The following is a 22,089-nucleotide window of genomic DNA, read 5'->3' as shown; positions in this document are numbered from 1 at the left end:
GGCAGAAATTAAACCCCTATCAAACAAGACCCATTCAAGTGAATAGTGGCATGGGAGAAGAAGAGGAGAGAAGAAGAGGGAAAACTGCAGCACTGCAGGGGAAAGGGGTACACAGGGGTCCCAGACAGCAGGGGAAGGGGGCACAGATACTAAAACTGATCCTCTGCAGGAAGAAAAGAAAAGTGGAAGCCAGCAGCCCTGCACAAGAGTCACAAGGGTCAGCAATAAGACAGTACAGCTGGACCTCTTGCTAGGCAGGTGCCCACCTTTTAGAGTACAAGAGCTGGCTGTACTGTCTTATCAGCGGCCCTGGGTTTGTTGGCATGTTCTTGGGTGGAATGCAGAGAAATGGATTAGGGTGATTGAGTTAGCCATGTGACTGTAAATACTGTAGTATAAATCCAATCAAAACCATGATGAGTGGCATTTCTTCAGCATTACAGAAGAAGTCAAATTGAATGTGATCATGTATTACTTAGATATATTATGAATTAATACATTCTTCACAGACTAGAGAAATGTAATCATAAATATACAATGCAAAAAGATATTAAATGCATTATTTTAGAATGCTAAACCTTTGATGTTTTATTGTACTCTAATGGACATGCAGCAGCCATTGTATATGGTTAAGATATACTGTATGTGTATTTAACCACTTCCTTACTGGGCACTTAAACCCCCTTCCTTCCCAGAGGACTTTTTGAGATTCGGCACTGCGTCGCTTTAACTGACAATTGCGCGGTCGTGCGACGTGGCTCCCAAACAAAATTGACGTCCTTTTTTTCCCACAAATAGAGCTTTCTTTTGGTGGTATTTGGTCACCTCTGCGGTTTTTATTTTTTGCGCTATAAACAAAAATAGAGCGACAATTTTGAAAAAAAAAAAAAAATGTTTTACTTGTTGCTATAATAAATAGCTCAATTTTTTTTTTACATTTTTTTTTATCCTCAGTCTAGGCCGATACGTATTCTACATATTTTTAGTAAAACAAAAAAATAGCAATAAGCGACTGGTTTGCGCAAAAGTTATAGCGCCTACAAAATAAGGGACAGAATTATTTTTTTATTATTATTTTTTTTTTACTAGTAATGGCGGCGATCTGCGATTTTTATTGCGACTGCGACATTATGGCGGACACTTTTGACACATTTTTGGCACCATTCACATTTATACTACAATCAGTGCTATAAATATGCACTAATTACTGTATAAATGTGACTGGCAGGGAAGGGGTTAACACTAGGGGGTGAGGAAGGGGTTAAATGTGTACCCTAATATTAGTGTTCTAACTGTGGGGGAAGGGGGGTGACTGGGGGAGGTGACCGATCTGTGTCTCTATGTACAAGAGACACAGATCCGTCTCCTCTCTCCCTGACAGCACCGCTGTCTGCGAGAGCCGGCAATGAGAAATGACCTCATATGTAAACATATGAGATCATCTCTCATTGGCCGCACAGATCGCCTAGGAAACGGCCACTCCGATTGTTCTGGCGGACCGTTTCCAGCGGATATCCTCTCGTGTGTACGGGGCCTAAGAGATGTGATAGTAAGTAAAATGCAACAGAATACAACCATGCAGGCATTTTGACAGTTTGTATCTAAAAGTATGTTTTATAGCTTAATACAGTATTTGAAGCAACAAAAATCATCAAGCTTAGCTGGAAGATAATTGTTATATTTGTGGTATATAACAGTTGCATCTCAATATTTACAAACTTACATAGTTAGTCAGGTTAAAAAAAAAGTTCATCTAGTTTAAACAATAAAAAAAAATAAAAAAAATCATACAATCCCATATACACAATTCTATACCCACAGTTGATTCAGAGGAAGGCAAAAAAAACAGCAAAGCATTATCCAATTTGCTACAGCAGGGGAAAAAATCCTTCCTGATCCCAGAGAGGCAATCAGATATTCCCCGGATCAACTTTACCTATAAATGTTAGTACCCAGTTATATTATGTACATTTAGGAACGTATCCAGGCCATTTTTTAAAGCAATCTACTGAGCTGGCCAGAACCACCTCTGGAGGGAGATATGAGCTACTGTATGGTCATAGCTCCGTCTGGTTAACATTTATGCTAGACTAAAATTGGATTCTTACAGGTCAATTGAGAAGCTGGTGTGAGGAGTATGTATTGAAGAGCTCAGAGGTATGAACTGGGGGTCATGTGCTGTGATGATGAAGGGAATGAAGGAATGTCCTGCTGACTGAACTTTATTGTTACATTTAGCTATATGTGTTGTTTTCACCACAAACACTAGGTAATTACCAGTAAATTAGTTGTATTCCACAAATATCCTTATAGCAAAAAATCTAGAAAAAGGCTTTTACGCTTCATACACACTAGCAGCTGAAAAAAAAGAAAAAAACGCAGGAAAAACACCAGAACAAAAATACAAATGGCGTTTAGCACTTTTTGTGTTGGCGTTTAGCAACAACTAGCAGATTTTAAGGAACGGGTGGCCCCCGTGTCCTTAACAACCAAATAACTCATCAGCTGTCAGTGGTATTTCCTGCTTACAGATGAATGTAAACAAAAGAATGTTGACATTAAAAAAATGTAAAAACATACTGCTAGGGGGTCCCCCCAATCCATACTAAGCCATTCGGATCTGGTAAGGATCGCTGCTCGCTGCTAAATAAACTAAGGGGTGGGGCCACCCAATGATGTCACTGTGTGACTCGCTGCCTTGTGCCGTAATAGATCTTGTCAAAAACTGGCTCCTGTCTTTATTTACACTACTCTTTTTCTTTTGGTGAATTAGTAGGGGTGCTTTGTACCCCCATAGTCATTTGTTTGGCCAGGGTTGTGTTAAAGAAGCCCTTGTCCCCAAGGGCCAAAGAACCCCCCATGATGAGGACATGTGGCCGGTATGGTTCAGGAGGGGGGCTGCTCGCTCACCCCCCCCGCCCTTGCTGGCTTGCCAGGCTGCATGCTCGGATAAAGGTCTGGTATGGATTTGGGGGGCAGAATTTTTATTTTCCTGCTGGCAAATCGCTCCCAAAAATGCAAACAAAAGATTTCTTTTTTTAATACTATTTGCTTATTTTATTCATTGCTGTCAATACGATTAGATACCGATCTATAAATGTTTCCAGATGAATTTCTATGTAGCAATAAATTCCACTTAAAAACATTACTCACAGAAAAGTTAAAATAATAGTTAACATAGTCCAGCTGCAGTGCATCCGTTGTATATGGAAATCACATTATTGAATATTTATAGTGTCATTCCAAAGTATATCTTATGAATCATCCAAATGCATTGCAGCAGCAACCATTTCATTAGCCAACATGACTGCTAGGGCAACAACCCAATCAAACCCACATAATATGAGTTACGTTTTAACTGGCAGTTCATATAAATAATAAATTAATAATATATATAATATTTATATGAATAATAAATAAATATGAAAACCCTCCTCTCCTAAGTTGTAATGGTGCACAATGAAAACATGTGGCTTTCTTTAACTGAAAGGCAGGCTTTATCCACCCTCTAGTTTGTAAACAATTTTTGAGAATTTTTGGGTCAATTTTGCCAAGGCTCCCCTGAAGAAACCTGAAGGCACCCTGTTTAAAAATGGGTAAGTTACAGCTATCTTGCCACAACACGATCAGTTATAGAGATCACACCTTAGTGCTTATATCGGAGAGGCAGAATAAGAAAATCACTTAGCTCCAGTCAAAAAATGATTTATAGCTTCAATCGAAAATTCATCTATAGCTCTGGAATATACTGTGAAATTAGATATGGACTCTGGGTGTACAGCAGCTTAGGACAGTATAGCCATACCTCCCAACTTTCTGAGATGGGAATGAGGGACACCTATCAGCAAAAGTATGCAGGCATAAGACACACCCCTTGCCACGCCCACTTAAAGGAGAATTGTACAAAAAATAATATTGGTTAAACCCACAAGTGCTTTTTTTACCACTACTATTTCTTTATATTGGCTTTTGGAATTTACAAATACAGCAATTTAGAAATCAGATGAAAAGTTTAGCACTGGGAAACACTTTTTGATAGATAAAAAGTGCATTTTATATACAACTATATAGATCAGACCAAAATGAGGGACACATGAGGAGAATGAGGGACAGAGGGACATTGCTCCAAATCAGGGACAGTCCCTCCAAATCAGGGACTGTTGGGAGGTATGGTATAGCAATTGTGATACAAGGCTATACATGCCTGTACGTTAATCACAACATTCTACAGCCTACAAGACAGCAATAATCCAATGTTTTTCCAATGGACCTGTGGTATACAAATTAATTTGTGCATCATACATGTGTACAGTAGAAACTGCCTCAGGGGTCAAGTCCTGGGGAAAAAAGTGTGGGAACTCCCACCCAAGATCCACTCCCCCACCAAAAAAAAAAAAAAAATGATACGCTCATATGCATAATTACTAAACCGCATGTTTTTCTTTAAGCAAGATCTTTCTAAATCCCGCGATAACTAGCGGCAGACCTCCGCAATGTCTCCTGGGAACAATGACAAAAGCTCCCAGGAGACATTGCGGCATTGAGGAAGTGACGGATACCCGATGAATCCATATACAGGAAGCGGCCAGTAACATAAAGGATTACTAAGGTTCGCCTGACAGTGACTCGAGCTGGGCATTGCCGCTTAGTGAAGGATTGGCTCGGGCGGCTCGGCTGCTCTAGTCCTGCAAAGGGAACTGCGTTCCTGCTGAGAAAAAAGTGCAGGAACTCCATTCCCACGCGTTCCCGCAGGACTTGAGCCCTGAACTGCCTGCATTACTACATGGTATTCTGATTTCTACTTATAATACTTTAGGAACTGTTTAAAAGTAAATGAGCAAAAGGCTGTGGGTGAAAGTACATGAGTTCATTATGAGTATGATGTATGACATTTTTCATATATGTACACTGTTGCTGTAAAATGTATATAGTACTTTGTGACATTATATAGTTACATTAATTACCGTGATCTCACCACAAACACTTTTATAACCTTAAAGGGGTTGTAAAGGTACCATTTCTTTTTTTCTAAATAGCTTCCTTTACCTTAGTGCAGTCCTCCTTCACTTACCTCATCCTTCCATTTTGCTTTTAAATGTCCTTATTTCTTCTGAGAAATCCTCACTTCCTGTTATTCTGTCTGTAACTCTACACAGTAATGCAAGGCTTTCACTCTGGTGTGGAGTGTCGTGCTCGCTCCCTCCCTTGGACTACAGGAGAGTGAGGACGCTCTCTACGTTGCAGATAGAGAAAGGAGCTGTGTGTTAGTGGGCGTCCTGACTCTACTGTAGTCCAAGGGAGGGGGCGAGCATGACACTCCACACCAGGGAGAAAGCCTCGCATTACTGTGTGGAGATACAGACAGAAAAACAGGAAGTGAGGATTTCTCAGAAGAAATAAGGACATTTAAAAGCAAAAGGGAAGGATGAGGTAAGTGAAGGAGGACTGCACTAAGGTAAAGGAAGCTATTTAGGAAAAAAATGTACCTTTACAACCCCTTTAAATGTTTAAATAGCTTGTATTAATAAAAAAAAAAAAAAATAGTTTAGAATGGTGAATAGTGAGTCTTATCTGCTCTGCACAGTGCCGATCCTAGGGGCACAGGCGCCTGGGTACAGAAATATTTCTGGCGCCTCCACATGGGTGTGGTCATTTTACTAACTCCTCCCCTTTACAAATGTTTCTATGGCAATGACTCAACCACAGAGATGCTCCCCCACAAAGTCTTCATTACCCTGGGATCCTTACATGATCTCTTAACAATAAACAAAATACAGGAAGAGAAGCAGAGTACTTTATTGGGACCTGGAGGGGGCCTCTCTGATGGACACAGAGAGGGCTTCTGTTAGAGAGTCTGTTAGAGAGACCCCCAGACATACTACAGACATGATACAGAAGATGGTCAGAGACTGCAGACATGATACAGGAGATGGTCATAGACTACAGACATGATATATGAGATGATTAGAGACTGCAGACATAGTACAGGAGATGGTCAGACACTGCAGACAATAGTACAGAAGATGGTCCATTAGACCCCTTTCACACTGGAGGGTTTTTTCAGGCGCTTTAGCGTTAAAAATAGTGCCTGAAAAAAGCCTCATCTGCAATCCCAGTGTGAGGGCCCGGGTTCTTTCACACTGGAGCAGTGCGCTTGCAGGACATCCAAAAATGTCCTGCAAGTAGCTTCTTTGAGGCACTTTCGTGTGTGTATACACATCGGCGCCCCCACCTCTGCAGGTGCCTGGGTGCAAAGCACCCTGCGCACCCTGCCTAAGATCGGCCCAGGCTCTGCATTAATCCTGATGTGATTACATACAAAATAATAGCACAACGTTCTGTTTACCAGGTTCTGTGAAACTTTAGCCCAAAAATAAAAAACATAAAACAAAAAACAAGATATGTTTATATTGTTTTATTTTATTAATTTATTCATCATATTCTCTCTTTTTTGGGGAAGATTGTAAAATTGTAAGCTCCTTGAGGGTAGGGACTGATGTGAGTGTACAATGTATATATAAAGCACTGTGTAAATTGACGGCGCTATATAAGTACCTGAAATAAAATAATAACAAATAATACATCTATCAGTGGTGTTTTCTTATCTCTCGCCAAAGCATTAAGTCCCGTGGCTTTCTTCTGCTCCGGAGCTCTATTATGAGCCTGATAACTTCTGACAAGTTCTCTGACGCAGGAGATAAACGCAGCCTGAAATTTGTGTCATGGGAGGTTGCTATAAATGTATTAGCAGACAGCTTGCCTTCTTACAGCAGAGCTCTGCACATTACTTCCTTCCTTTGCCAATGTGGAGTGGGGGGGGGGGGGTGTGTGCCTTTCCTCCAATCAGCTGTCTTGGCTGTATGCCCAGACTTCGCACTCAGTGTTCAACAGGAAGAGAAAATCTGTAACATGATCTGCACTTTCTAAAGAATATATAGAGCTGAAGACAGCAGATATACATGTAAAACGTATGAAGCCTCAGTGTAACATCTGAGGTTATTCACTTCACTGGGTATATGTGATGGGTTTACATCCACTTGAAGATTAACTATTGATCATCAACTAGTCACTTCTTGTTTTGCTGCAGTACACATTGGAATTTGAAATCTGATTGATATTGGTTACTGCATAATATTGCTGTTTGAACTGTGAACTCAATTATAGCTAATTATCATAATATAGCTTATTACTGATTAATTGCTGATAATAGTCCCTAACGATCTAAAACATCTGTTCAGTGTCATAGAACTATGATTTTCCAGTAACATCTCAATACTGTTACAAAGGTATATTTTTTATTCCCTGAATAAATAAGAAAGAAGCATTGTCCATCAAGCCTGTAATCATACACTACTAAGCCACAAATGTTAGAATGAATGTAATTTGGATTAGAAGCCAGAAGTCTTATGTTGAAAAATGCAGATATGGTAAACATGTACTGCACTTAAAAAAAAAAGTCTATGATTTGAAAAAGAGCCATGTGGAGTTTTAAGTAAAGGAATTAACATTTCACGAGATGTTTCTGTGTTTCCTTGGATTTTGAAAGTTCTACATCCGGTATGTCAAACTCAAGTGAAACATTGAGCCATATTGAAGGGACAAAATGTTCAGAGTAATTGCATTATGTCTACTCAGGATTTAATATTATGGTAAACATTGCAACTTACAATACGGTATTTACTGTATTTTTCGATCCATAAGACGCACATTTTCCCCCCCAAAAAATGGGGGGGAAATGCCTGTGCGTCTTATGGAGCGAATACTGACCAGGACCACCACCGCCGCCGCTGTGTTAGAATACCAGGCGGCCGTCTCCCGTGAGTGCCAGGCAATCCTGTGATCTTGAGCGTGTCACCTTGTACTCTGAATGAATGAATGAATAACTTATATAGCGCGGCACATGCAAACTAAATCGCCTCTGGTCGCTTGTTGTTCCTGTCTCCTTTGATATCAAAAGAGATGAGTTTTGATCTTTCTCCTGAATGCTAAATGGGTTTCCTCCAACCGAATGCTGGATGGTAAAGCATTCCATAGTCTGGGACCCTGGACTCTGCCTTGCCTTTTACAGACAGAAGACAGAGCAGGCCGCCGCGCCGGCTCAGGCTGCTCTGTCGGAAGTGATGACGTCCTCGCCAGGCACAGGTAAGGCTGCACTGTATGACACTGTCAGGCTGCATTTTATGACACTGGCAGGCTGCATTTTATGACACTGGCAGGCTGCATTTTATGACACTGGCAGGCTGCATTTTATGGCACAGGCAGGCTGCATTGTATGGCACAGGCAGGCTGCATTTTATGGCACAGTAAACTGGCCCTTTGTTTAAAAAGTTTGGAGACCCCTGGTTTAGAGCAAAGCATATTCATGTGTTAGAATGGCCCAGTCAAAGTCCAGACCTAAATCCAATTAAAAAATCTTTGGCAAGACTTGAAAAGTGTTGTTCACAGCAGCTCTCCATCCAATCTGACAGAGCTTGAGCTATTGAGCTGCATAGCAACAGGGGTTTCTGTTAAGTATTTGTTTTCTATGTTTTTTTATTTATTTCAAAGAACATTTTAATGTATAAATGTTTTTTAGGGTGGACATCCGCTTTGAATCCAAAAAAACAATCAAACAGATAAAGAAGACCTACCACCTACAGTTTGTTATTTTACAGCTATGAATGAAATTACTAGTGGCAGGATGCCTTGACCTGTTTGCATTGCAATGCATTGAAATTGATAGAAAATAGCTGTGTGTTTGGCCAGTATAAGTTGGGAACATTTAGCTAGATTCACAAAGGGGGTCCTAACTTTGCGGCGGCGTAGCGTATGGCATTTACACTACGCCGCCGTAAGTTAGCCAGGCAAGTACATGATTCACAAAGTACTTGCCTGCTAAGTTATGGCGGCATAGCGTAAATCGGGCGGGCGTAAGGGCGGCTAATTCAAATTTAGTTAAGGGGCGTGTTTTATGGTAATGGGGGGGTGACCTTACTTGATTGACGTAATTTACGAACGGCGCATGCGCCGTCCGCCTACATATCCCAGTGTGCATTGCGGCTAAGTACGCTGCACGGTCCTATTGATTTCGACGTGGACGTAAATGATGTAAATCCCTATTCACGGACGACTTACGCAAACGACGTAAATTTTGCAAATTTCGAAGCGGGAACGGTGGCCATACTTTAACATTACTATTCCAACTATTTGATGGAATATCTTTAGGCCTGATAATGCGTTACGTAAACGGCGTATCTGTCCTGCGGCGGCCGGGCGTACGTTCGTGAATAGGCGTATCTAGTGATTTACATATTCTACGCCGACCGCAATGGAAGCGCCACCTAGCGGCCAGCCTAAATATTGCACCCTAAGATAGGACGGCGCAAGCCGTCGTATCTTAGATAGGTTTAAGTGTATCTCTGAGAATACACTTAAACTTAGGTCGGCGCAGATTCCGAGTTAGGTCGGCGTATCTACTGATACGCCGACCTAACTCTTACTGAATCTAGCTAATTGCAATCTTCTCTGCATGTGCAATGACATTAAAGTGGCTAGGTTGCTGACATCCATACGTTATAATTATATCATCATACATGAAGCAACGGAGAACAAAAGCAAGCCTAGTCTTTTTTTTTTTTTTCAGGAAAAAGGGCTAATCTTAATAATAATGTGTATATTACAATCTCTCTTCAAAGCTGTCTGTGCTTGTATTGTAAATGTACAGCTTCACAATTATTACCTACTAAAACACACATTTCTCTGCAATGCTCCAACTGTAATGGTGTGGAACAAAACACATCACATGGATATCATTTTAAACCAATTACCAAATGAATGGCAATCTTTACTGTTTACATTCTTTTTTTTTTTTTTCTTAGTACAAAGCCCTTTTTGTTTAGGGTCTGGTTTATTAGTTTTTGTAAAATGAATCAGATATTGTATGCGATGCTGACTTTTTTTTTTTTAATTACATCAATAAGAGGCTTTTTGTGTTTTACCTTGTCATACATTGGCTGTTAATCACAGACACGTTAAAACTCTCACTTTGTTTGCTGACTTTGGTTTTGTGTGAGGCCTTTAGGACTGACCTCCCTGCCAGTTTCTGTGTACGTGAGGAATTTAGTATAGGGGTTAACAATGTGTGCTCTAGCAAGTCATGAATAGATGAGCGTTACTAGGATACAAGGCCTACATTGTACAGTTCAGTCTTCCTCCCTGCATACGCCAGAGCACTACTTGTGAACTATATGGTAGACAAGTCACAGTAACAGTCATTGAACTGGGAAGGCTGCCAAAGCCCTGCACAGTGATGTCTTGTATCCCCCAACTCAATCCACACACGTTTAGGGAGGTGACTGGTATAGATCATTAAAGTGAAAAAGAACAGCTGGATTTAGCCAAACACAACTTCCTCTCTATTACATCCTATAAAAATGTAAGACGTGTGTATTATACGCCTATATACAAATGGTGTTAGACGTACACATACTATAAATTATTGATAATTATGCAAACATATCAGGGTTAACTTTGTATACTCTCTGCATACAGTTGAAAAAAATGTTTTTGTTATAGCAACGTTAAAATGAATATGTACTTTACTATAAATGTAGTAAAATAAATACATTCTGCACATTTTGATTGGTTTACAGTTAAATACACTGTTGCTCTTTGACCTGTGTGTAGTGCCTGATTACTTCTAAGGTAACCGGTCCTATTGAAATTTAGGGGTAATCAGAGTGTAAGTGACTCTGATTCCAATTTGCAACTATTTGATTAGGGTCTCTGTTTAAGCTTGGCTGTGCTGTGGGCCCATTCTGTCGCGCTAGGGTGTTTTCCCACCACGGTGCGGTAGGTGGCAGCAGTGGAGCTGAGGTTTGGGTGATCTCTCCCAGCGACCAATCAGAAGGTTTGGGCCTCGCTGGGCATGCTGGGTACTTATGAGGCAGACGCCATTTTGTGGGGTCCTTCCTCCGGTGTGGCACCCACCTTTGGGGTGGCCACATCACTGCGCTCTGGCGTTATGGCCTACCTGGCCGGAGGGTGCGCGCTATGCTGTGTTCCTGGTTTCGGGCCTAAGTTGGTCTGGAGCATTTGAGCAGAATGGGGACCCTGTGGTCGACTGGGTTCCCACTTCAAAGATCCCAAGCGAGTTTAGGTGTTCGGTGGGGAGTCCATCTGAGGAGCGCCAATGAGAGGCTGGCGGTCCAACAGGATTTTGACAAACCATCGGGGATCGAGGTGACCGTACACTGAAGGATTGATTCCTCCTTCAGTCGGTACCTGTGGCAACGTTAAGAAAAGAGGATTCAGGCGCAATTACACTTAGGAGGGTGATCTCCTCATATTCTGACATTCATCCAAAAGAGCCTGTGGCAGAGGTTCCATTCTGACATTCATCTAAAAGGGCCTGTGGCAGAGACTTTGTTCTGAGAAGATTCGAGCGGTGTTCCGGCTGCTAGGTCAGTGTGAGAGGCCTATCCGAGCACGCTAAACCCACTAAGGCAGGAGTGGTGTAAGAAAAGCTGCTAGCTGCTATGCATGGGAACAGGACTGTTCCAAGTACTAAGCCTGAATCTGCGGTTCTCTTATTTTTCACCTCTATCCCTTTCATCACCTGTTAACCGTTTTTACCCGGCTGGGTAATAAAGTGAACATAAAAAGACATTTGTTCGTGGACTATCCTTTATTGGTGCTGTGTGCATCATTCATTCCTAGACATTCAGAGAGAGCCATGAGGTAAATTTGCCATCCCATTCAATAACCAGCGGCTCCTTTGGGGGTGAGCGCTACATGTGTTATACCATAATGCTTTGATAGGAATAATGAAAAAAAATAGTAATAGAGTTATGTACATTTTAGAAAAAATATTGAGCTTATAGAAATGGACAGTAAATGCATGCTAAACAGTTCAGCCAAATCTTTGATTTTCACTGCAGCACCAGCCCACGTTGGTCTAGAACAGGGGTAGGCAATCTTGGGACTCTAGTTGTTGGAGAACTAAAAGTACCAAGAGGTACTGCAAGACTGACAGTCACAAGCATGACTCCCAAAAGAAGGGGGGTGATGCGATTTGTGGTTTCAACACAGCTGGAGTGCCAAGGTTGCCTACCTCTGGTCTAGAACATACCCTCTAGGCATTAGCAGCTGACTAGGACTGGATGAGGGATCTGCATCACTGGACAGAGTGATTTACATTGGATTTGTATTGTTGGATATTGTTTTTTCCTTTTTTTTTTTTTAAATAACGACTTAGGACGTCCAGGGTGTGGGTGTTTTTATGTATTTATTTTTTGTAAAAAGAGTAACACGGGACACTATATACCCATTACTCATTCATTTAGGGGAGGGCTGGATTTACTGGGGGCCTCTAAGGTTAAAGGAAACTTCCAGTTTCCAATAAGTCTCTCCCCTGCAGACCCCCACCTCAACATGGACAGGGATGTGGCAATGAGGTCCTTGGGCCGGATTCAGATACCTAAGCGTATCTATCGTGCCGCTCTAACTTTGGGCGCGAGTTCTTTATTCAGAAAGAACTTGCACCCTTAGTTACGGCGGCGTAACGTATGTGTTGCGGCGTAAGGCCGCGTAATTCAAATGGGGATGTAGGGGGCGTGTTTTAATCCAAATTTGGGTTGACCCCGCGTATTTGACATTTTGTTTGAGCGGCGCATTGCTCTAAATGACGTCGCAAGGACGTCATTGGTTTCGACGTGAACGTAAATTACATCCAGCCGTATTCGCGAACTACTTACGCAAACGAATTTCAAAACTCGGAGCGGGAACGCCGGCCATACTTAACATTAGCTACGCCTCATATAGCAGGGGTAACTATACGCCGGAAAAAGCCGAACGCAAACGACGTAAAAAAAAAACGCCGGGCGGTCGTTCGTTTCTGAATGGGCGTAAATCCTAATTTGCATATTCCTTGCGTAAAACATACAGAAGCGACACCTAGCAGCCAGCCTGAAATTGCAGCCTAAGATCCGACGGTGTAAGACACTTACACCTGGCGGATCTTAGGGATATCTATGCGTAACCTGATTCTATGAATCAGGCGCATAGATACGACCGGCCGGACTCAGAGATACGACGGCGTATCAGGAGATACGCCGTCGTATCTCTTTCTGAATCCGGCCGATGTGGTCTCCATTAACATGGGGACAAGTTGTCTTGCCATTAACTTTTCAAAACACACCTATTTTGAAGGCAAAAAATAGAAGGAAATGGATACCAAGCGCCTTGAGGCGATTCAGTTTGCATTTGTAGCGCTATACAAGTTTTTCACTCACTCACCTTGTTCCCTCCCCCAATATTGAGGGTATGTGGCTTGGTATGTTTTGTTTGCTAGCCAGCACTGCATGCATGGATAGGTGCCTTGTATGGATTTTAAGGGGGGCACTACGCCTTTTTTTTTTTGTGCCTGGAATCCCTCTCAAAATCCATACCAGACCCTTATCCCATAGGAGAAAAGGGAGAACTGCCATTTAGCAGACATTGTTTATAAATGTAATTTTTACAGGAATACAGCATAAAAGGTACAACTTCTAGTTCAGATTTTAGGCAGCCTGCAAGCATTTTATTTCAAGAAATTGTATTTTTATGCTGCCCTGTAATCCTTATTAAGAATCATTACCTGCTGATTGGATTTTTTATTTTTTTGCATTGGTAGATATCTTTCATGGCAGTGCCCAGCTACCCATGCCCTTTTTTCAGAGCTCCTCCCATGAACTGAATGCAGATCAGGATGCTCATCAGGGATTGTCAGTGCAATTGATGGCCTATTACTGACTGTTTTAACCTAGTTTTATCAAGTTTAAAAATCTAAAGTAAAAATGGAGAACGCTTATTAGAACAATATCCACATAGCGACCGGCCTATTGTAGCTTTACTGCTACAGGGTGGTCACTCTGCACAGAATCACGTATATACACACGCGATTATGCATTTCCGGGTAGGCTTGCTCGCCCACCTGGCTGTGCTGTGATTCGTCACTGCTCATGCCGATCACCGTGTGTCTGCCAGTGATTGACCAATGGCAGCCGACATTCGGCTCTGTTGGGTCACGTAGCACACCCTCACAAAACACTGATATGAAATGTTTATCTAACAAAACTGCTATATAGGTTACTGCGAGCCAAACCATCATAATAGATACCAAACTGAATGGAAAAACAACCATCAAACTAAGCTAGTTATTATAATAATAATTTAATAAAATAATTGGTTTAAAGTTAAACTAAAAACAAAACTTTTTTTTCTTTTTGGATAGCGTAAAGTCAGCCACTTTATAAATAAATATCTGAAAAGTGTGGCATGCATTTGTATTCAGCCCCCCGAGTCAATACTTTGTAGACGCCTCTTTGATATTTATACGCCTAACTAAACTCTAGTGGAACCAATTGCCTTCAGAAGTCACCTAATTAGTAAATAGAGTCCGCCTGTGTGTAATTTATTCTCAGTATAAATACAGCTGGTCTGTGAAGCCCTCAGAGGTTTGTTAGAGAACCTTAGTGAACAAACAGCATCATGAAGGCCAAAGAACACACCAGACGGGTCAGGGATAAAGTTGTGGAGAAGTTTAACCACTTCAGCCCGGACCATTTGGCTGCCAAATGACCGGGCCACTTTTTGCGATTTGGCACTACGCCGCTTTAACTGACAATTGTGCGGTAATGCGACTTGGCTCCCAAGCAAAATTTACATCCTTTTTTCCCCACAAATAGAGATTTCTTTTTGTGGTATTTGATCACCTCTGCGTTTTTTTTTTTTTGCGCTATAAACAAATAGAGCGACAATTTTGAAAAAAGCTATATTTTGTACTTTTTGCTATAATAAATATCCCCCATTTTTTTTCAGTTTAGGCCAATACATATTGATTGGTTTGCACAAAATTCATAGCGTCTACAAAATAGGGGGTCGTTTTATGGCATTTTTTTTTTTTTTAATTGTTATGCGATCTGTGATTTTTATCATGACTGTGACATTATGGCGGACACATCGGACACTTTTGACGCTATTTTGGGACCATCCACATTTATACAGCGATCAGTGCTATAAAAATGCACTGATCACTGTATAAATGTGACTGGCAGTCAAGGGTTTAACCAGTAGGGGGTGGGGAAGGGGTTAAGTGTATCCTGGGGAGTAATTCTAACTGTAAGGGGGTGTGGCTTACTGTGACACATCACTGATCGCTGCTCCCAGTGAAAGGGAGTAGACAATCAGTGGTGTGTCATTAGGCAGAACAGGGAGATGCCTTGTTTACAAAGGCAATCCCCCTGTTCTGCCGTTCCGTGACTCGATCATGGGACACCGGCGGACATTGAGTCTGCGGGTCCCAACTGGCACGGTCACGTTGCTTTGCCTGCCCGTGCCATTCTGCCAACGTAAATGTGCGTGAGGCAGTTGGCAAGCGGTTAAAGCAGGGTAAGGTTTTAAAAAAATATCCCAGGCTTTGAACATGTCACAGAGTACCGTTCAATCCATCATCCGAAAATGGAAAGAGTATGGCACAACTGCAAACCTACCAAGACATGGCCGTCCACCTAAATTGACAGGCTGGGCAAAGAGAACATTAATCAGAGAAACAGAGAAGTTATGCGCCACTTTGTGTTGGTCTATCACATAAAATCCCAATAAAATACATTTACGTTTTTGGTTGTAACATGGCAAGATGTGGACAATTTCAGGGGGTACGAATACTTTTTCAAGGCACTGTATCTACATATAGATAGCCACTGGAAGCAAATTCTGAAAAATGTACAGAAATTATTAAACAGGCATGTACAGATTACATAAGAAATACTTTTAGCTGACCTTTACAATATGTATTAACTTATAAATGTAATGACTATAAATTCTCTCTAGATGGTAGATTCCCTTAAACACAGGATTTAATGTATATTTGTTATAGAGCACTGCCCCCTGCTGGATGCACTATACAGTTTCAGTACATTATACTAGAGCACTGCAAATCTAAGTTTTGCAAGCTCCACAGCATTTATTTCTCTTACGGATGAAGGTTTTTAATGCACATAACATGGGTTTTTACATTAACCCTTGTTTATTCCGGTGTCTTACTTTTTGCTATTTTGGCAATCTATCACCAACCTGATTAATTTGATCTGAATTAGCATTCACAGGTACTGGATACAGAACACCTTGCATTGTACATTGGGTCATGTTCTGCCTGCATTTAAAACATATGCCTGGCATACAGTCCACTTGGGCACAGCTATGTATATCAACGGCTAGCTGTGGCCCAAATGAGTTAGGAAACAACATGTGTAATTGTGCATTAAGCCAAGGGTTGCCACCTGTTCAGAACTCACTCCCAGACAGTTTGGGTTTTGAATAATGCGTCCGGGTTTCAGACTGTCTGAGACCCAGACACATTATTCACACTGGACTATGGCTTCCCAGCAGGGTTGCTGGCTGCAGTTGTCTAAGCTGAGAGTGTCTGTTACACTCTCTTTCACACTGTCCAAAGCCGACACTAACAGCCCCCCCCCCCCCCAACACACTCACAGATGGAAAAGGAGAGAGGGCTAAATCTGCACCTCTTTCTCCCACCCTACCCCTCTTTGTCTGCCCACACTCCAATCCCAGCGCTGTACCTCAGAAAAGGAAAGTGGGGATGGGAAATTTGAAGCCCTGCAGCCTCAAATAGATCTGGATTAGAGGTACTAACTGCCGAAGGGGTGAGTGAGCTCACCATCCATCCCTATCTGTGACTGAAGTCTCCCCCTCCCCCTTCTCCCTTCTGCCTCTTAGTGAGTATAAGGTAAATCAGGGTTCTCAGATCACTCATTACATCAGAGCTCCCCTTTACAAAAGTGGCCACAGTGTTCCCCATTACATCAGAGTCCTCTCCGTACATCAGAGCATCCCTTATATTAGAGTCCCCAGAGTTCTCATATCAGAGTCTGCAAGTCCACCCTTACAATGAAAGCCAACTCTTCAGATTCAGATGTAAAGGGGGGACTCTGTGGACTCTGATATAAAGGGGGAGCTCTGTGGACTCTGCTGTAAAGGGGAACTCTGTGGACTCTGATGTAAAGAGGGAACTTTGTGGACTCTGCTGTAAAGGGTAACTCTGTGGACTCTGCTGTAAAGGGTAACTCTGTGGACTCTGCTGTAAAGAGGGAACTCTGTGGACTCTGATGTAAAGAGGGAACTCTGTGGACTCTGATGTAAAGAGGGAACGTTGTGGACTCTGATGTAAAGGGGAACTCTGCGGACTCGGATGTAAAGGGAGAACTCTGTGGACTCTAATGTAAAGGGAGAACTCTGTGGACTCTGATGTAAAGGGAGAACTCTGTGGACTCTGATGTAAAGGGAGAACTCTGTGGACTCTGATGTAAAGGGGGAACTCTGTGGACTCTGATGTAAAGGGGGAACTCTGTGGACTCTGATGTAAAGGGGGAACTCTGTGGACTCTGATGTAAAGGGGGAACTCTGTGGACTCTGATGTAAAGGGGGAACTCTGTGGACTCTGATGTAAAGGGGGAACTCTGTGGACTCTGATGTAAAGGGGGAACTCTGTGGACTCTGATGTAAAGGGGGAACTCTGTGGACTCTGATGTAAAGGGGGAACTCTGTGGACTCTGATGTAAAGGGGGAACTCTGTGGACTCTGATGTAAAGGGGGAACTCTGTGGACTCTGATGTAAAGGGGGAACTCTGTGGACTCTGGTGTAAAGGGAAAACTCTGTGGACTCTGGTGTAAAGGGAAAACTCTGTGGACTCTGCTGTAAAGGGGAACTCTGTGGACTCTGCTGTAAAGAGGGAACTCTGTGAACCCTGGTGTAAAGGGGAACTCTGTGGACTCTGATGTAAGGAGAGATCTCTGTGGACTCTGCTGTAAAGGGGAACTATGTGGACTCTGATGTAAAGAGGGAACTCTGTGGACTCTGTTGTAAAGGGGAACTCTGTGGACTCTGCTGTAAAGGGGGAACTCTGTGGACTTTGATGTAAAGGGTGAATTCTGTGGACTCTGCTGTAAAGGGGAACTCTGTGGACTTTGATGTAAAGGGGGAACTCTGTGGACTTTGATGTAAAGGGGGAACTCTGTGGACTTTGATGTAAAGGGGGAACTCTGTGGACTCTGATGTAAAGGGAGAACTCTGTGGACTCTGATGTAAAGGGAGAACTCTGTGGACTCTGATGTAAAGGGAGAACTCTGTGGACTCTGATGTAAAGGGGGAACTCTGTGGACTCTGATGTAAAGGGGGAACTCTGTGGACTCTGATGTAAAGGGGGAACTCTGTGGACTCTGATGTAAAGGGGGAACTCTGTGGACTGTGCTGTAAAGGGGGAACTCTGTGGACTCTGATGTAAAGGGGGAACTCTGTGGACTCTGATGTAAAGGGGGAACTCTGTGGACTCTGATGTAAAGGGGGAACTCTGTGGACTCTGATGTAAAGGGGGAACCCTGTGAACTCTGATGTAAAGGGAGAACTCTGTGGACTCTGGTGTAAAGGGAGAATTCTGTGGACTCTGCTGTAAATGAGGAACCCTGTGGACTCTGATTTAAAGGGTGACTCTTGTGATTAACTTTATATGATTAGAAATGTTATTTAATAGCAACATCTATGCATAGTTTATCTATGCACACTATGGAAAAAAAATTAAGTATTCGGGTTTGACGTGAAGAAAAGGTGGCAACCCTAATTAAGCTGCAAATGGAATTGTGCATTAAGTTGCCTGGTATGTCAGACCCTGTTTTGGGGAATCCATACAGCAGATCCTGCTCCAACATATGGGCTGTGGGATATGCTGTGTGCTCATTTTACTGAACTCCCTTTGACACTGTTCTGTTTGTGTGATGGGAGTTCTTTCTCTAACCAGGATGCAGATTCACAGAAATTGGCAGCCTGTGTCCACGACTACACTGCAAGCTACAGACAAACATTCATAACCATAGACTCGGGTTGCAATTTCATAGAAGCCTGCTTTCAGATTTTGAAGCAGGACGTAGTGAATCAGCTACTTTCCTGTTAGGTCAGAGCAGGTGACTGCACATTAATATAGGTAGCTGTTCTATAAGAGAACCAGCCTGGCATGTGCTCTTCTAAGGGCTGGACCCCAGAGGATACAACCCTCTCTACCCCTCTCTGCTCAAACCTCCCAACTTTCCCATATGATAAAGAGAGGGACCCTTTATCACACTTTATGTAAGCAAAAGACATTTCCCGCGCCGAGCGTAGTGCGCATGCTCCGTCGGGAAACTTTCCCGACGTGCATTGCGGCAAATGACGTCGCAAGGACGTCATTTGCTTCAAAGAGAATACGTTTTGTGGACAAGTATCAGTAGTCACAGGCACCTCACCCCAATAATAAGAAAAAATGAGAAGGGGGGGGGGGAAAGGGGGTAACCAAAAGGACCCCGGGGCTTTTGAACGGTGCAAATAGATAATCAGACAAAATTTGATTATAAAATTAGAAAATATAATTTATTACACAAATAATTAATATGCCATAAATACGATAAATTTGAAATACATCTCGATTAAATACGTGATATCAAGACAAAGCATTGTTTAAGTCAGCTCTACATGTTTCACTCCGACGAGTTTCTTCAGGAGCTTTCAGACATACAATGCTAAATATCAAAAGAAAAAACAACAAGACATATAATTAAATGACTGTTGAAAACAATCATTTATATATCAATACATTTTGGTAAATAATGTCAAAAAAGGGAAAAGAAAAATATTGATCATGAATACATCAGTTATTGTAGATAATGCATGCTCAAGGATCTCAACTACATATAAACAGGGGCCAAAAGTAAAAACAATAATATTTACTTACCAAAAAGGTAAAACAGCAAAAGACAGCAGACCATACAGGAAGGAACCAGAGTCCTCAGGGAAAACAGAATAGTTCAGGAGAACCACAGCAGGATTTTAAGCCATTAATAGAATTAATCTGAAAAATCAGGAAAGCACATGTGGAAACACATATGCAAACTACTCTCAGTTGTATTATGCAACAATGGGTAAAGAGAATATACACTCCAAAAACTTGTTATAATGAACAATATATGTAATATATATACCTGTCAATAGTAAGCAAAAATGCCTGTTGTCAGTAGAAACAGTCTAATGTTTGCCATAGATATGGATTGAAAGAGGATAAAGGGGAAGGAAGACACTCTCACAGCCCCTCAAATAACCTGATCAAAAAGCGGCATCCGCTCTGTTAAGAAAAAAGGGGGAGAAATAAAAAAGTATATTATAAGTAAATAGGGATAGTTCAGTGCCAAAAAATGCACAGAACAAACAAATCCCTAATGCTCACAGTGTGTAAGCACAAAGCCAAAAAGCTTGTAAGGTAAATACCTGATTAGGACAAAGTCCAAAGATGAAAAGGCAGAGCCACCTAGATAGCTGTGCATACAGCAGCCTTTCCTTGCATTAATTAGGTCTGGTCTCAGCTGGAGCGCCTAACACAGCGCTTGGGCTTTAAATCTGCCACCACGGCGATGATTGACCAATCAAAGCGCCGCAGTGCAGACACATGACCTGGGCGTCAGCAGAAGGAAAATAATCCACCCAGCTGACAAGCTCAGCTGATCCCAATGTAGCCAAAAGTAATGACAGCACACATGAGACCAAGGAAAAGGTCTCTGTGGGCGGTCCAAAAACGATCGGCGCCATTTTGGAGGCTGGAAAGGTTTCCAGTACAAGATAGCTGGAAGGCAAATGGAATAGATAGCGCAGCAGCGCTGAAAAAACACACAAAACTCAAGCTGGGAATGGATGTGCTGGCGTAAATGGTCTAAAAGAAAGGGACCTGAGGGGAAACAATAATGAAAGGGGAGTGATAAACCCTCTTAACCCCTGCAGCTCCCTACGTGTCCGTATGGCTCTCCTGAATCCATCCTGCGCCCAGAGGCATAAGGGAAAAACATTCCTTGGTGTGCCGTCATTATGAATAGAAGTAATACAATGAAAATAAAAATAAATATAAATAATAAAACAGTATGATATATTGTTACTACTTGAAAGTAGAAAAAGCAAGGTGTTTTGACATATAGTGTTCTTAATTAATATTTGTAAATAGCACTCTGTTTTATGAGATCCATGAGCAAGCAGATCCAACAATCATTAAACACAAAGTTTTATTTGGAGAGACAATCCATACATAATTGCATAAGAAGTTACAGTATGATAAACATACAGTGATTATTGCATCTGGAAAAATCCTAAGTGATTTTTGGATTTCAATAAAAAGAAAAAGAAAAACAAAAACAAAAACAAAAAACAAAAAACAAAATAAATAAAATGAAAATAAAATAAAATAAAATAAAATAAAAATAAAAATAAAATGAAGAAAAAGGAATTAATTGTAATTAATAAGTAGATGAAAAATAAAAAGAAAATGAAATTTTATAGAAGATACATATGAGTATCAATATACAATGATGTTGATAAATATTGCTATGAAATCAGAAACATATATATATATGTGATATATGAATTATGAATTTTAACAATAATGATATAATAGAAGTGAAAATGAAAGACAGCCCTATAAGAAAGGCTTGAAGCTCAAAGCTTCATTTAACCCTGGAGCAATCAAAGCGGACAAGGAGTAAATCCACTTTACCTCCCTTTGGAGCAGTATTTTATCATAGTCGCCCCCTCTCTCACCGGGGGTGAAGTATTCCAAGGCAGAGAATTTCATTTTATGACTGTTAAATTGGTGATGAATGCCTGAGTGGCGGCTTATCGGGGTTTCCATCTTTTTCTTAGCAATCAAGGTAACATGGTCCCTGATCCTATGAAAAAATGGACGCTTGGTTTTTCCCACGTAAAAAGCCCCACATTCGCATTGCATCAAATATACTATGCCAATAGATTGGCATGTTACGGAGAAAGTTGGTTTCAATATTTGTCCATTTGGAAGATTCACGGTGGTGGAAGCGTGAATGTAGCAACAAAATGGGCATTTGTGGCATGGTCTAGAGCCCCTGGGTCCACACAGGCGTGTGTTACCTAAGGAAAAATGGCTGCGGACCAGCCGGTCCCGCAGCGATCTAGATTTCCTAAAGGTAATCTGTGGATAGTCCTGTAAATGTCTAGACACAGCTTCATCGCTG

The 22,089-nt window shown here is 41.7% G+C and overlaps 1 long non-coding RNA gene across 3 annotated transcripts; it reads right to left on the bottom strand.

The window, feature by feature from the left end:
• Positions 1 to 19,873: 19,873 nt before the first annotated feature.
• LOC120936621 lies at positions 19,874 to 21,221 on the bottom strand. Of its 3 annotated transcripts, none has more exons than XR_005748622.1 (3): positions 20,327 to 20,663; positions 20,044 to 20,183; positions 19,874 to 19,913 (listed from the first exon to the last, which is right to left on the bottom strand). It is a non-coding gene; the product is annotated as an uncharacterized LOC120936621 (long non-coding RNA). The 3 variants fall into 3 exon arrangements; XR_005748624.1 differs by lacking the exon at positions 19,874 to 19,913 and adding an exon at positions 19,928 to 19,954 and having other exon boundaries at positions 20,327 to 20,664; XR_005748623.1 differs by lacking the exon at positions 19,874 to 19,913 and having other exon boundaries at positions 20,169 to 20,183; positions 20,327 to 21,221.
• Positions 21,222 to 22,089: the final 868 nt, after the last annotated feature.

Source organism: Rana temporaria, chromosome 4, assembly GCF_905171775.1.
Source record: "Rana temporaria chromosome 4, aRanTem1.1, whole genome shotgun sequence".
NCBI lineage: Eukaryota > Metazoa > Chordata > Amphibia > Anura > Ranidae > Rana > Rana temporaria.
This window is presented reverse-complemented; position numbering and strand designations above follow the sequence as displayed.